This window comes from Silene latifolia, chromosome 5, assembly GCF_048544455.1.
Source record: "Silene latifolia isolate original U9 population chromosome 5, ASM4854445v1, whole genome shotgun sequence".
Classification (NCBI taxonomy): domain Eukaryota; kingdom Viridiplantae; phylum Streptophyta; class Magnoliopsida; order Caryophyllales; family Caryophyllaceae; genus Silene; species Silene latifolia.
In genome coordinates this window covers 869,422-885,647 of record NC_133530.1, presented here as the reverse complement: position 1 = coordinate 885,647, position 16,226 = coordinate 869,422, and the positions used below count along the sequence as shown (strand labels likewise).

At 35.4% G+C, this 16,226-nt stretch overlaps 1 protein-coding gene and 1 pseudogene across 1 annotated transcript in view; one reads left to right on the top strand and one right to left on the bottom strand.

Moving 5' to 3' along the window:
* The window catches only part of LOC141656285 (C2 domain-containing protein At1g53590-like), a 67,281-nt gene that overhangs the window by 17,627 nt on the left and 33,428 nt on the right, over positions 1 to 16,226 (top strand). The window lies entirely within an intron of this gene.
* LOC141656284 (cytochrome P450 CYP72A219-like) lies at positions 2,917 to 5,750 on the bottom strand (annotated as a pseudogene).

The following is a 16,226-nucleotide window of genomic DNA, read 5'->3' as shown; positions in this document are numbered from 1 at the left end:
ATTTATATAAGATTTGATGACCAGTGAGGAACCATTAATTTTCAAGTATAGAGTCTAGACAATAACCATACATACATCTATTGGTTGGGGTGACTATTCCATTTAATTGGTTACGTGACTACATGAGTGACGTCCACCATTATGCATGGTTTAAATTTACTATACTTGGCCTCCAAGTAATTTTTTAGTAAGATTTACCTTACAATTCCTTGATGTTTAAATTTCGTATACTTGACCTCCAAGTCGTCTTACAAGAACAATAGAAAATGGAATTCTTCTCTAGCTATAGCCTTTTCTGTATGTTCATTCATGTAGGGCTACGACATTGACAATTTGGCATTCGTCTTTTGATGAAGATTTCCTTGAACAAAAAGTCAAGTCTTTTGTGTTTTGTGCTTGTGACTTACCTACTACTCCACATGCATTAGAATTTTTTGGTTAATGAGTGTTTATTAGCAAGCTAATTAGAGAATTAGTGTTAGTTTTAAATTATTTTGGTCCATAGTGTCCACGTCATCACTTTTTATTTTATTTTGAATTTTTATACAAAACGCTAAGAAACCTAGCGGCTTTACAGAATGTCGTCGTCCAAATATTTGTATCAGTTTTATTAAAAAAAAAATGAAAAACAACGGCTTATTCCAACAACAACTTGCATTAGGTACACTACAAAATGACAAGTACTGATATGGTAAGCCGCTAAGATTCCTAGCGGTTTTGTCTTTTATATTAAAAAAAAAAAACTAAGTGAAGCCGTTAGGTTTCTTAGCTGTTTCATATAAAAATTGAACAAAAATAAAAATTGATGACGTAGATACTATGGATCCAAATAGTTTCAAATGAACATTAATTACCTAATTATTTTGCTAATTAACGCTAATTAACCAAAAAATTCCATGCATTATTGCACTTTGAAGAAAAATCATGCATGTAGGGCAACAAACATAAACTATATTTTGAGTCATATATCAATACCACTATAGATGAGGACTTGTATGTGTTCCTAGAAGAATAATCTAATACTCGTACTAATTTACAAGTTCAATCATCCCTACGTTTTTCGGTAAGACTGTTTTATGATCGATAAATCCAACTTTCATATATAGTTGTAAGATTATTATCGTTATATAAGTTGTGTGAGTCAGCACAGACACGCTTTAATAATCTAATTAAAAGTTTCGAGTTTAGATATGAGAATACTAGCCTAGATGCCTTTAAATCATAAGGCTAACGTTTTAATCTAACGTGGCAGTATGTATATTTTGGCGGTTAATGAATTAGTTGGATGAATTGTATGTATGTTTCTATTTTTTAGAGTACTAGTTTTAAACCCGTGCAAAATTGCACGGGTATGTATTTGAGCCAGTATTAATATTTTTGGATGTATATTTGTTTTTGCATTTCTATTGTACTTATCTAGTTGGTTTAAATCTACGATCTACATAATTTATCATGACGATATTAACGTTCCCTATCATTCGTACTTGTAGAAATAGAAATTACTCGGTAGCCTATCATTGTCATCTTCCGAATTCGAAGTGCGAGACTGATAGTAAAATTGCCAGAATTTTTGCTCCAAGAACGTAAATCCTCGGTGATGAACGACTTTCTATACAGATCTGAGAGGATTATTTTTTCTAAAAAGAACATATTTTAAAGTTTTTCGACTGTTAACTTATCGTGTTGTTATTATTAAAAAAATATTTATTACAACAATTGCGAATTATTTATTAAAAAAATTTTAATCACTTCTAAATTAAATTAAAATTTATTTGTTTTTTTACAGTTAAAAAAAATTAAAATTTGCTTTAAATTCTAGTTGAAGACTAAATTAACTCGGTTGCCTATCATTGTCACCTACCATTTTCGGTGTGCGCGGCTAATAGTTAAGTTGCCGAGTTTTATATTCCAAATAAATACTCCGTCATAATTGATTTTTTTTAAACAAAATTTTTTGTACCATGTACTTTTAAAAAATTATGTTGGGATGTTGTTGCTGCATGGTACAATAATATTAACCAAAATACATGAATATTTTATACTCCAAGTAAATACTCCGTCAAGATTTATTTTTTTAACAAAAATTATTGTACCATGTAGTTTTAAAAAATTATGTATGTAATTCATTTGCGTTTTATGTTCGATCCCGTATATAAATGTAATTCCTTCTTGAAATTATGTAATTTTATTATTATGTAATTTTGTTTTAAAAATTATGTAATTCAATTTCATTTACTCGCATTTGTAATTCAATTTGCGTATATGTTATTAATTTTATTTACACGGAATGTATAAAATTATTTCATAATATTAATTCATAGAATTTTTTCATAATATTATTTCATAGAATTTGTGTAAGACGGAATTTATCGCATGTTTGAAAAGACGGAAATCTGAAGAAATAAATACATTGCACACTCACCGGTCCCACCATAACATGAATTTCCAAAAAAAAAATGGCATTAATGACGTGGCGCGCTGAGGATGGAGTATTGTCTTTTGTATTAATATAGATAAGACTAGAGTGTAGAGTTGTAGTACTCGTATATGTTTTCTATACGAGGTGCTGAAATCATAAGGCCGGATACTGTTTCTTGAAGACAAACAAACCACTACGGTACTACAGAAGGGGGCGGAATTCGAACATGATAGAGACAAAGCTAGCTAGGTTCAATTTTCACTTAAGTCGAAACATCAATCTTATCTATATTTTTAATTATAGTTAACTTTTTCCAAAAAACAAACTATTGTAAGATTTTTTCCCCAAAAGTTCGCCTGGTCATGACCTAATCAGATTAGCTTCAATTCGTCTCATTGATATGTGACTTGTTCACAATATTCCTTCTTATAACCACGGAGATAAAGATATCTTCGCGGTATTAAGGGACATTTCTCATACTACTACTGTTATGCGAGTTTTGACAAAAAATTACGATTATTATTAGTTGTCCAATACTTATATTAATACAATGTTTAATTTATTAGCACTTTGATGATAAAATCACATTAATCTTATTAAATACGATTATTATTACAAGACGCTAAATCTGACACTTAACACTTAATGACTCAATTGTTTCAAGATAATAGGAGCACCAAACTGAGGCTGAAGGGTGGAAATGTCAGCAGGGGCATGAGCATAAGACGGCGAAATCTCGAAAGAGAAACGCTGTAGAATCAGGACCAAGGCCAATCTTGCTTCAGTCATGGCAAAATTTGATCCTATGCAAATTCTAGGTCCCCAACCAAACGAGAAAAATGACATTTTTCCGTTTGTAGCTTTCGACATGCCCTGGCTAAATCTATCTGGTTTGAATTCCTTAGCGTCTGAACCCCATATGCTTTCGTCGTGTTGAACATGGAGCAGTGGCAAGTTAACTAGAACTCCTGCGGGTAAGAAGATGTCTCCGACTTTGAAGTCTTTGCAAACTGTTCGAGTTAACTCTTGTATTGGTGGATATAGCCTCAATACCTCTTGTAGTATCATGTTTACCTATCAACATAATATTTTGGATTTTTTAGTTACAGTCTTATAGACTTACAAGTCGAACCTAGTCATGTTAGCTCGACTTACATCATTCGAGCCAGGGTAGTTTAATTAGATTCATGCTTTCTTCTTTTTAGACCAGTTTAGTTCAGTTAAAAAGAACAGGGTCTTAGAAAGTACATGTAATAATGTGTCATTCGTACCATTTTAAGTTGGTTTTAATCCATGAAAATCGGGAGTTTTGTCACCAAACGCGTTCAAGACCTCTTCTCGAGCACGCTGTTGCCAATCTTGATGCTTACCCAACAAAATCAACGTCCAAACAAGCAAAGTCGAAGTGGTCTCTTGACCGGCTAAGAAGAAGATCTTGCACTCATCGATCACTTCTTCAAGAGTAATCGAAATCTTATGATTTTTGTTAGCATTCGACTCCAATAGTACACCCAATAAGTCGTCCTTAGGCTTTGCTCCTGCTTTTATTGCGTTCTCCCTAGTCTTAATTATCTCCTTCAACAGAGACTTAATTTCCCGATCCATTTGCATTATTCTCCTATTTACCTTTGTTGGCAGATACCTACATACAATAACGGTTTTCTTAGGGCACACGTTATAAAAACCCATGTTATAATAGTGGATGAATAATACTAACCTCCATCCAGGAATATAAACTTGATTAATAATTGGAACAGCTGCTTTAAGTTGCTCTGTGATAAGTTCAAAAATTCTCCTGCCTTCTTCATAGCTACTTCCGAAAGCAGCTCGAGAAATAACATCTGCGGATAACTTATGGAGATGTGACCATACGTCTATCTCGCACGAACCACTCTCCGACACCATTTCCTCCCATGTATTGATCATCTCACTTGTGCTTGCACTAAACGCAGGAAGCATGAACTGCATCAACATAATCATTACCCATAATAGTAAGTAATTAATTAGAATACTTCATTATATATATTTGGTTTCGAGCTTTGTTAGGTTAAAACAGTCTTAAATAAGAAACAGTGATAAATAAAAGGATTAAGAATGAAAAAGAGACCTTCAACTTCTCCATGTGAAAAGCTGGATTGAGTAGCTTCCTATGTTTGGCCCATATATCACCTTCTAATTGAATTAAACCAGTGGCCACCACATTCAAAATTGGGTTTATTTTTGGTTTTTGAAATTCATTTATTTTAGTAAATATTTCCCTTATTGCTTCTGGTTCTGTAATGTTCACCATTGGTGTTGGTCCATCCCACATAATACATCTTTTGCCTGCAATTATTACATGTAATTAAGAATATTGCTAGTAAAACAAAAATGTAAAATTCATGTATTATATGTATCAAATATTAGTTGTTGATTTCTTTTTAACTATGTTACGCGCGTGACTCTGTAATCACTAATCAGAAGTAAATGTAAACCATTGATTAGAACACCAGAGCTGTAATTAATAACATTCTACCATGAACAATATCACTTAAATTAAATTGAGCAAACTTGTGCATGCATGAATGTTGATGTAACTAAATTAAATTTTACATTTTGGATTTGAAGAAATAAGTACTCCCTCCCATCTTTATATTTCTTCCCATTTTTTTTTTTTTTTTTGAAATCAAAGTTGACAAACTTTAATTTCACCATAAATAGCTCAAAAAGTAAATACTTTTACTAAATAATATTAACATATTTTTATTTATCATCAAAACACGTTTCACAAAATATTATTTTAAAAAAGCGTTATATATGTGTCAAAATTTACGGTCAGAGTACCGTCTCGAAAACTGTATAATAAATTAAAGTTAAATGAGAAGAAATAAAAAAAAAATAGGAGGGAGTATTAGATAGGGTTTATCACATACTCCTATACTAGTATGATTATATACCATGGTTTTTCACGGTGTGGTGATAGAAAGGTTGGGTACGAGGAAGATGATCATTCGATAAATCGGACATAGGTTTGGATCTAGCTTCCGCAGTCATCCGAGCTTTATCTTTAGAGTCTCCATATAAGAGTTTGTAAGGGTTTCCTTGGAATCCTTGTTCTCTAAGAATCCTCTCTAATCTCTTGGGATTAAACCATACCCATTTTAAAACACGCCATGACAATGTCACCGCTAAAATACAAGCCAATGATATCGCAATTGGCGATATTAATGCTGACGATAACGCTTCCATTCTGATTCTATTCTTATTCTTATTCTTATTCTTATGACGATGATACTTTTTCTGGTATATATGTGTGGTTGATTTGTTTGTAGTAGAGTAGCTTATTATAGTGTAGGAGGATATGAAAATAATTAATGGAAGTGGCTCTATTTATATAGTAGTAGTCACGTACAATTTTCAAGTTTAGACAAGAGTATAATATTATAATAATGACAGTAATATTTGAATGGGGTATGTAACGTGGTAATATCCGAAACATTGAATTTTGATTATAAATTTTTGTACTTCCAAGTAATTTAAGTGGTCCGTTAAGTTTTTCCATATCCGAAACATTCTTATTCTTATTCTTATGATTATAAATTTTTGTACTTCAAGTAATTCATATAAACACACGTACGTATTTTGCATTGCATGGCCGAGATTTTGTTGCATTATGTGGCTTTCAAACTGAGTAAAATTCCATTTATACGTGTGTTTATATGAATTTCAGATCATTTTTTTGCACGAATTCAAAAAATTTCACCGATCCAGTTTTGTTACGTTTCAGTATTTGCCATTTGGTTATGTATACAATATTGAATATTGTACTCCGTATATACTAGTATTGCTCCTAATTTAAGATCGTTTTCGTGAATCCAGCTTAATTTTGTAATGATCAATTAGCTTAGTTTATACTCCGAATTTTGAAGTACTTCAACTAATACACTTAGGATATGTTTTAGCGATCTTGCTAACCTCCTTTAATTATGATGAAAATAAAACAAGATTCTAGCTAATTCAGCTTGCTAGTACTCTGAAATCCGAATTACGCTAAAACAAGGCGGGTTCTTTACATATGCATGCTTTGATGTTTTCCCTACTATAAATCTATAATGTTGCTGCCTTACCGGCATGCATAGTTTGACTAAATGCGGGTTTGGGTTTACACTGGACGTAGGTGGACGTACATAGATTTTTATTTGTTTGTGATTCAAATATGTCAGGTCTAATGTATTGTCTTGTGGATTTGACGGGCATGCATGCATGAATAAATCATTAGGGTCAAGTCAGTGATGAAATGAATAAAACCTATTATTATCCCATTTAATTGGTAATGTGACCACATGAGTGACGTGCACCCTGTAAACTACACATACAAACTGGAATTCTCGATGCATGAAATTCGTATACTTGGCCTCCAAGACATTTTACAAGAACAATCAAAAATAGAATTGTCTAGCTACTAGTACAAAACTTGCGTGCCCTCCATTGGAAACTCTATGGATATACTTTGTTCATGTATGTAGGCCTACCACATTGACATTATTCATCATAAATAAAGTCTTTTTTGTGTTTTTGTGTTTGTGACTTAAAAACACATTTTGAAGAAATTTCATGGCAATTAAACATAAACTATGATTTCAGTCATATATCACTAGACCGGGACTTGTGTTCCTAGAAGAATCTTTCTAAAATGATACACGAGTAGGTCATACCTTACGTCACTAATTATAAATTCCGTCGTCCATAAGTTTTCGAAAAGATGGTTTTATGATAAGTCCAACTTTCAAAATTCTATGATTACCCATAGTTACATATAAAAGTTGGATGAGCTAGTTAGCAAGTACTGTACTCCCCCCGTTTCGGTCAATTGTTATCTTTTCATTTTGACAAAAAGACCAAGGAAAGAGGAGATGTTCAATTACTAAATGATAAGTGGAACAAATTAAGTGTGAATGATCAAATTACTCATTAAGTTCATTCTTAAAATAAAAAGACAACAAATAACCGAAACACCCCAGAATGAAAAAAGACAACAAATGACCGGGATAGAGGGAGTTAATGTTTTAATCTAATAAAAAGTCTCCAGTTCAGACATAAAAATACCATTATCTTTGAAAATCAGAGGTCTAGACTTTGTATACTACTCTTTTCATCTCATTTATATTAACTTTATATTAAGATAAACAAAAGTAATTAAATGAGAAGTTTTTCGAAAAAAATCTGAATTTTTTTCTAGAAGATGGTCCTATAGAATTCGTGGCTTCCTTCCTGTTAACTGATGTACGTACGGTTGAAAATCACATGTACAAAGATTGGTTGGTTGTGTTACGAGTACAAGTTTTTGGTTTATGGACCGATGAACTCTTGTCCGGGGGAGTCCGGCCCTAGCTAGCCACGATTGAGATTTTGTGGGCCATAGCCGATAGGTCGTAAGTTATACTCCGGCACTATAATAACACCTGCAATCAAATTCAATTGCATCAAGGTCCCCTGAGACTAGCAGAATCACGTACGTACTCAATAACCATTTCTCCGTTAATCTATTCACTACAAGAGAAGAGTTGTTTCGCTACTCAATCAGTTCCCTACTTGTTTGGCTCGCCAACCTAGTTACGTGTAACGCGTGATGGATCTATGCCTTCTTGTTTGCTTGGTGTAATTCTAATTCTCAACACAGTCTTATATATTAGATTCCAGCACTAGCCAGAGTAAGGTCGCAATGTTGCATACAAGGTCCTCTCGAAACCTACCAGCAACCCAAATTTACATTCCGTGTGTCACTACTTTGGTCCCAAATTGCAGCACCAAGAAACAAAATAGCTGAATAACTAAAGCATCACATACAAATATACAATAAAGGTAGCAGAATTCATCAAAAAAAACTGAATACTTTGAGGCAAATAAAGAACAATAGTTGGTCCCTTTCTTTTTAACTATTTAAATCAGTTGTAACTACCGTCACAAGCAAGAATTTGTATTTATTTGAACACCGACTGTGTGAAAATGTCCAATTAGTAATTCCAAAATGGGATAAATATTAGCTAATGTCCGACAAAATAACCTACGAGTACATAGCTAAGACAAATATTTAAAGACAAACATTTATAAGTCGACTTTACACGAGCATATTGCAACTTAAGTAAATTTTTTAGTAACTAGTCTTACATTAATACGAACGTACTTTTTTTTGTGATTCGGAGTGAGTTTATGCAATTTTTACGCAACTTATAGCTAACCGATAGCTTAGTCACATGGTAAGACAGTTATTTTTCAGGTAACATATACCTGAGCACGTGTCAGCTGAATCAAGAAGGTATGCAATTTCATGTCACTTTCCTTTTAATTAATTATTAGATTTAATCTAAGATCATCATCTTAAACTAAATTCCAAATAACTAATCCACTTAGATTTAATCAAAGATCATACCAAATCATTAAATTTATCAATTATGATACAAAAAAGAAAAATCCCTTTTAATCCTGTTCTAATTTGATGTACAAAGAGACGACTTTTTAATTAATTAATCAATTAATTAATTAATTGGGTTTTTGGGGGAGAAATGGTGATTACAAAGATTTCATTGATCCATCATGTCGGAATTGTGCTGTTGTTACTATGGTTGCTCAATTCTTACAATTGTTGTCACTCATTTTTCTACTTTCTTTCTTTATTCTACCTGTATCAGGTTTGTATCATCCAAAGTTTTGATCTTTTTCTTTTTCTTTGTACCTTTGATGATTGTATGTTTACGTCAGTCTCGATCACTTGTTTACCTTTAATTAAAATAACTCTGATTATGAATGATTTGATATAAAAGGTAAACAAATGATTGAGACGGAAAGAGTAATACTTTTACAGTTTGTGACATTGTATGTGACTATTTACGCAACTTATAGCTAACCGATTACCGATAGCTTAGTCACATGGTAAGACAGTTATTTTTCAGGTAACATATACCTGAGCACGTGTGTTTTGGTAAAAATTTACCGATTATGAATTTTATTAGGTGAGTGATAGTGATTAATCTATGGCCAATAATTATGATTTGAATGCAACGAATTTAACAAACGAATGAGCAACGAAATAAGAGAGTGACACGAGGAATTTTGGTGACGCGGAAAACCCGATGTGGGAACAACCGCGGGGGGAGTCGGAATCCCACCAATTTGGCACTATAATCGAGACGGAGTTATCCAATCGAGGAAATACAAGGGCTAATTTTCTATTGGGATATTGCTAGACGGTAGACGGAATTGAGTGAGTATGAGCGTTGAAGTGTGTGGAATGCGGTCCCCCTGCAATTGTGACTTGCTCCTCTTTATATCGTTGTTGTTGAATGCTAGGGTTAAGTCAACAACATCCTCTTAATTTCTGCTCCTGAATTCCTGCGTCAGTTACACCAAAATAGGAGGTGGTTGCTTGACTCATTCAATGCCCCATTAGTTGCTCCTTTAAATTCTCCATTAAATATTCCTCTATCTTAAGACTAGCCGTTATTGACTTTTTCCATGGAATGCTCCAATCTTCATATTCCCCCATTTCTGCATCTGCGTCCAGGTTCTTCCGAGCCAGAATCTGCTCCTGATTTTCAGCCTTCAATCCCCAAATAATAGGCAACAAATCGTTGACCCATTTACTTCATCATTTACTCATTATGCTAAAAGATTCCCTGTTGACTCATCTTATGGTCCATATCGCGACACGTCATTAATCCTTCCCACTTGGTTTCGTCCAATGAATAGATGCCACGTCATTACTTGATAAATTTGCATTTTTTATCCCTAACAATTGCCCCCAATTTTCCTTCTCAGCCTCGAGATGAGGAGGGAAATTAGTCTTTCAGGATCTGGATGATATGTCGCTTGATATGTTGCTCTGCTTCTGCTTTATTTGTTGTACTGTTGTTGCTGCTTCTTGACTTCTCACCCCATTCTAGGGTTTGCTAAGCTTAAGGTTACTTCGGAAATGGTCCCGATTTAGAGGAAGAAAAGGGGCCACTGGGCTCCTCCTAAGCCTGCTGAGAAGAGAAAGGCAGATTCTGGTTCTGCATCTCGATCTACTGCCAGAAACATGGTTGCTATTGCTTCGGCCAGAGTCTACTTCTATTGAGATTACTTCACTTGCAACCATGCCCCCAATCTGTGGGTCTTGTTCCACCATTTGGGTGTGTTTCTTCTTCTGGAAATGCTTTTGTTTCTGGATATACTCCGGCACCTTGTTCTCCTGCTGCTGAGTTTCCCTGGAACTTTTGGCAAGTTCAGATTTCTCGAGAGATTTAAGTTTCTATGATGCCGAAGGTCGTACTTCTGGTGCTGAGATTCGCCTCTCATAGGCTCTGGATATTGAAGCTTCTCTAGCCTTCCAGGTGTAGGTGCTGGAATCTGAAAGCAAAAGAGAGAAAGTTGGTCGAAGAATTTCCTGAGAGTCTGAACCTGGATGTGCTGTCTGGTCTGGAGGGGGAAGTTGCTCCTGCTGACGTGCCAGATGCTGAGGAAGAAGTGACTTCTGCTGCTCCTGATATTCGAACTACTGCTTCTGAGACTGGGGAACATACTGACCTGGAGTAGTGATAGTTTTCTGCAACTGAAACTTATTTTGCTTGTTAGATAGTATCTGGCCCTGCGGGGCGTTGTATTTTGTTTTGCTTCTGATAAACAGTTCGGTATACTTTTGTAACATTCCGTTTGATGTTTATGAGTGTCTTGATTTTGGGTTTGATAGTGGATGATATTATGGAGCTAGCAGCGTTAGAGGATGGTAGTTGGTTATGTATGGAGTTCGTGTCGTGAGAGATATATATATGTGGAGTGGATACGATATCGTGAGCCATGTTGTGGAGGTAGGAATAGTTAGTGGAGTTGGTGTTACGAGTTCATGTTTGGGTTGGAGTTTTGTTTTGAGTTCTTAGTTACGTTGTTGTGTCTTGATCGAGTTAGCATGTTTGTTTTTATGTATGGGTTGAACTTCGGGGACGAAGTTCTTTTTAAGGAGGGAAGACTGTAATACTCCGTATTTATATGTCTTGGGGTACTCTATCGAGTAGCCCTTACTCTGTCAGTAAGGGCAAGTTGCGGAATAAAACAGTTTCGACTGTTGGGTACTCGATCGAGTAGCTTGGGCACTCGATCGAGTAGGGGGGTACTCGATCGAGTACCTTGGGTACTCGATCGAGTGTCCGGTTTTACGGGGGAGTTTTCTCGGGTTTTGTTAATTACGCGATTAAGGTATTTAAACATATTCGTATTTGTTCTAAATCACTTTTTACAAAACCTAAAACCTGTTTAAGAGAGAAAGCAACTAGTCTTCTTCCTAATCGCGTTCTTGACAATTCCCGGAGTTCAGACGGTCAGTTTGTATCGTAGTTCGCGTCGTTGGATTCCTTGCGTCGAGGGTAAGCTTTTAATATAATTTATATTATGTTTTGTTAAGATTGATGAAACCCTAATTTTGGGATTGGGGGTTTTTATGAGTAGTATTTGAATGGTAGCATCTATGTGTTGTATGGTAGGAGGAGAATTCGTAGAGGAGCCGTTTTGATACAGCTGTAGATACCGTCTGCGTGTTGTGCTTTCCAGGTAGGATTTCCTACTCAGTATTAGTCCCATAATGGGATATTGGTGATGTGCTGTAGTTAGTTGTGTGATACGATGATTGTGATTGTGATTGTGATTGTGTTTGTGATTGGTTTCTATGGCTCTCGTGATGCGTTCTCGGCTGAGTGGGGTCACTTGCGGGAGTGATCTCACGCCCTAGTTTCGCCCTTCGTGGAACCCGCCACGAAAGGGGATGTGCACATTAATGGACAGGGTTATCGCTCGTACGATGAGCGGGGCTTAGGTGGGAACGGCTGCGGTCCCCCACTGGCAGGGCTGGTCCAGTGGACAGTCAGTATTGAGATGATGGGAGTTGGTGGTGTGTGTGTGTGTGTGATAGTTCAGCTGTATGTTGTCTTGTTATTGCCGTTTATATTGATTGTGTGATTAGTACTGACCCCGGTGTTGTTTTGTAAAACATGCGGTGATCCATTCGGGGATGGTGAGCAGATATTGAGCAGGTATAGAGATGAGTATGGGGATAGCTGGGATGGCCACGACATGACGATAGAGTCTTCCGCTGTAGTTTAGCATTTATTTATATTTCAGTAGAGAACAGATAGTTTGGAATAATGTATTGTACTTTCAGTTTGGTTTCAAGGATTGTATTTATTCATTAAACTATTTACAATAAATGTTGTTTCTGTTTTGTCTATTTGATTATCATACCTCGGGCGACCGAGATGGTGATGTCTTCATACCTGAGTGGTCCTGGTAAGGCACTCGGAGTATGGGGGTGTTACAAATGGTATCAGAGCGACGATCCTGAAACCTGTAACCAATGAATCCAATGAATATAGGGAGTCAATTAAATTGAATCCGGGGTAAAGGTTGTAGGAGCTAATGCAAAGACTTGGGAGACGTCCTAAAGTCGCGAACTCGCCCTATAATTTTGAACCGGTCACATGGGATATGAGTCGGGATCGCTATGTGTTTACCTTGTGCTTTGTGTACCTATGGAGTGATGTGTGGCATGAATCAGTGGATGTATGTATGTGGAGAATAGGGAATGTGTAGAAAAGATGGTGATAATGTGATTTCGTATGTTGTTGATTGAAAACATGTTGCATGATAGTTGATTTATAATGTTGGTTGGAATTGTTAGAAAAGTGTATGAGAATGATGAGTAATGTGTTGGAAATAGATGAATTGATTGGAAAAGATGGAGTAGCAATTGCATAAGAATATGAATTTTGTGATTATGAATATGTTTAGGTGACGAAGTGTAATTGTAATGTTGTTGTATTAGTAACATGGGAATATGATTCGTAAGGTATGAGATATTTTATGTTGCGAAAAGTTATAAAATTAAAACATGTGGGTAATATGTGATTGGTAAGTTGAATGATATATGTGCATCGGGTTATTTGTTGCTTAAATTTTGAAAATAGTAACATGTGGTTAGGGATACTGGTTTTGTGAGTATTGAGTTGTTTTGTTTACCATTGTTATCGTTTAAGTGTTTGAAAGAGAAAATCGAATAGTTATGTCGTCTAATTACAGCAAAGTTGTCTTTAAACTGTTATAACTTGAGATGCATAAATGATTTTAATGTTATTCCAATTGGAGGTGATATCTTGTCCTTTTACGATTCTAACGATAGGTCACACGCCCAAATTGACCAAGAAATGAGTGAGTTATGACTGTTTTACGAAAACTGGACGGTGCTGAGAATTGGGGTACTCGATCGAGTAACTAGGATACTCGATCGAGTATGGTGGTACTCGATCGAGTAGCCTTGGGTACTCGATCGAGTAGCCCTAGTAATTTGTTTACGTGCTTCTGATCTTCACCTACTCGACCGAGTAAGTCACTTACTCGATCGAGTGGCCTGTACTCGATCTAGTGACCCCTGTTTTGGGTCATATGCTTATCTTTTGACTTCGTTGCATATTATGTTTAATTCAAAGGCGTCATTTTGCTTCTTTATGCATTGTTTTACATGTATGTTGGTCTTGACGCGTAAGTTACCCAATTTTGTGGTGTAAAGAGTGGCACCTATGATGAGTATGAGTTCGGTGGGGAGGACATGATTTATATGTGTTGGGATTGGTAAGACTTAATTGAGGCATAGAGCATGTTGTGTGAGACGAGATGAGTGACATGATTGTATGTTGAGTAATGAAAATGTAAGTGAATGTGAGCAAGGCATGATGTAAGTTTAAGGAACGTGAGAATGAAAAGAGTGAAAGAAAGGATGTGGATAGTAGCAACCTGAGATGTATAATAAATTATGGAGGGAGATGGTTAGAAATAGTGTTGAGTAAGAACATATGTAATGAAAGGTCGTTTGGAAATAGTGGTATATAGCGAACTAAATGGAGGCATGTCGCGACGTAGATTTGCAGATAGTGAGTGAGATTGGGAGATTTGGTTCATTAAGAGGTGAAACTAATGTGTGACTTCCTTGGGCAATTAATGGTATGAAATAAATTTGGATTTCTAGAGAGGTACAAAGGAGATGCAATTGTTTGAACAGTGAATGTTGATTTTATGGATAAATTAGTGGCAAGGGTGAGTAATAGCATAATAAGAGGATATCTATGGTAAGGAAGAGGGAGATGATATCGATATAAAATAATGAGACGTGAGTTCTTGAACAATGAGAAGGTAACCGGAGCACTAGTGAGTTAGATAGAAATAATGAAGAGTTGAGTTAATAAGGGATTTTGTCAAGGGCAAAAGAAAAGAATGAGGGGAATAAAACTAAGGAAATGTCCACCGAGGTTATGTGATATAAAAGTAAGGAATCATCGAGATGTATGATACTATCATGAGGATTTGAGTTTACAGTTATATAGAAGTTCCAGAACAACATGATTAGTTTTGAGTTTTGAGGAATTAAGGAAAGCAAGAAGTTGGTAGAATACCTGCATGATATGAGATTTTGGTGGAGAGTTAGATGACAATACAAATAAGATAGTATTGGGAATAATGTTGAGGTAATTTTGTTGATGGGTTTGTTGTTCGTTGTTTGGGATGTTAACCAAAGATAGGAAAGAAATCGTGATGTTTAGAGATGAGTGAAGATGTTTGATGTCCGGACAGTGGTAGTGTTATGGTTTTGATTAATGGTTAAGAGTGACGGTATGTTAGAGAGATGGTAATTCTAAAGAGGCTGATTTTGTAGAGACTAAATTGATAAGTATGGTTGTGAGGAAGTATAAGACATAGTCTTAGGAGGCGGTTTCTCATAATGAGTGTTAGCTGTACGGTTATGTATGGCAGAAGGTGTTGGGCATGCGAATGGAAGAATGTGATGAGGGGCATGCGAGTTAAGCTCGGGTGGCAGGTAACCTTGGTTGAGTGGTAACTTACGTGATCAAGATTGATTGGTTCACTACTACAAATTTAGGCAACTACAACGCCCCTTTAACAACGATTATTCACGAAAATCACAATAGACGTTGTAGAATGTATGGCGCGAATTTTACTAAAATAAATTACAACGGGTATGGTTATAAAAACCGTTGTTATTAGTTTTAACAACGGGTCACACATGCACAACCGTTGTTAATAATTTGGCGCAAAATTGGCGCAAAGTTAGTGAAAAGTAATCACAACGGTTACTTTTGAAACCCGTTGTTAAAACATATTTGACAACGGGTGTTTTTTACAACCGTTGTTAAAACATATTTCACAACGGTTGTTGTTTAATAACCGTTGTCAATACCTTCCATATTATAAACCACACAAACAGAAGTCTGCTGCACCCACAAAACACAACCCTTAATACACAAACACAAACACAAACACAGGAGACAAACAAACACAAAACACACACTCTCTTTCTCTCTTTCTCTCTTTCTCTCTTTCTCACTTTCTCATCGCCGCTTCTTCTCGCCGTCACATTGTTGATTTCATCGTCTATTACGTTCGTATTTATCGGGTAAATCTCCGTCACCCTTTATTAGTTTCATCGTCATTATTTTCTTTTTCTATTTATTTCTTTTGCATATATGTGTTTTTATCGACCATTATGTTATTTGTTTAAGTATTGTTCGCATAATTAGTTACTAAAACAATGAAGAAGCAAGATGCATGAAGAAGTAAGATAAACATAATTAATATATATATATATATATATTTATAAATACATAAATTAAAAAAAAAAAAAATTACATATGTAAAAATGCAATTCTTATATTTTCATGGAGGATCTTATTGTGCTCTATCGTATCCATCCTCTCCTCCTTGGCTATTTGGAGGTTCCGTTCGTGCGCTTGCTATA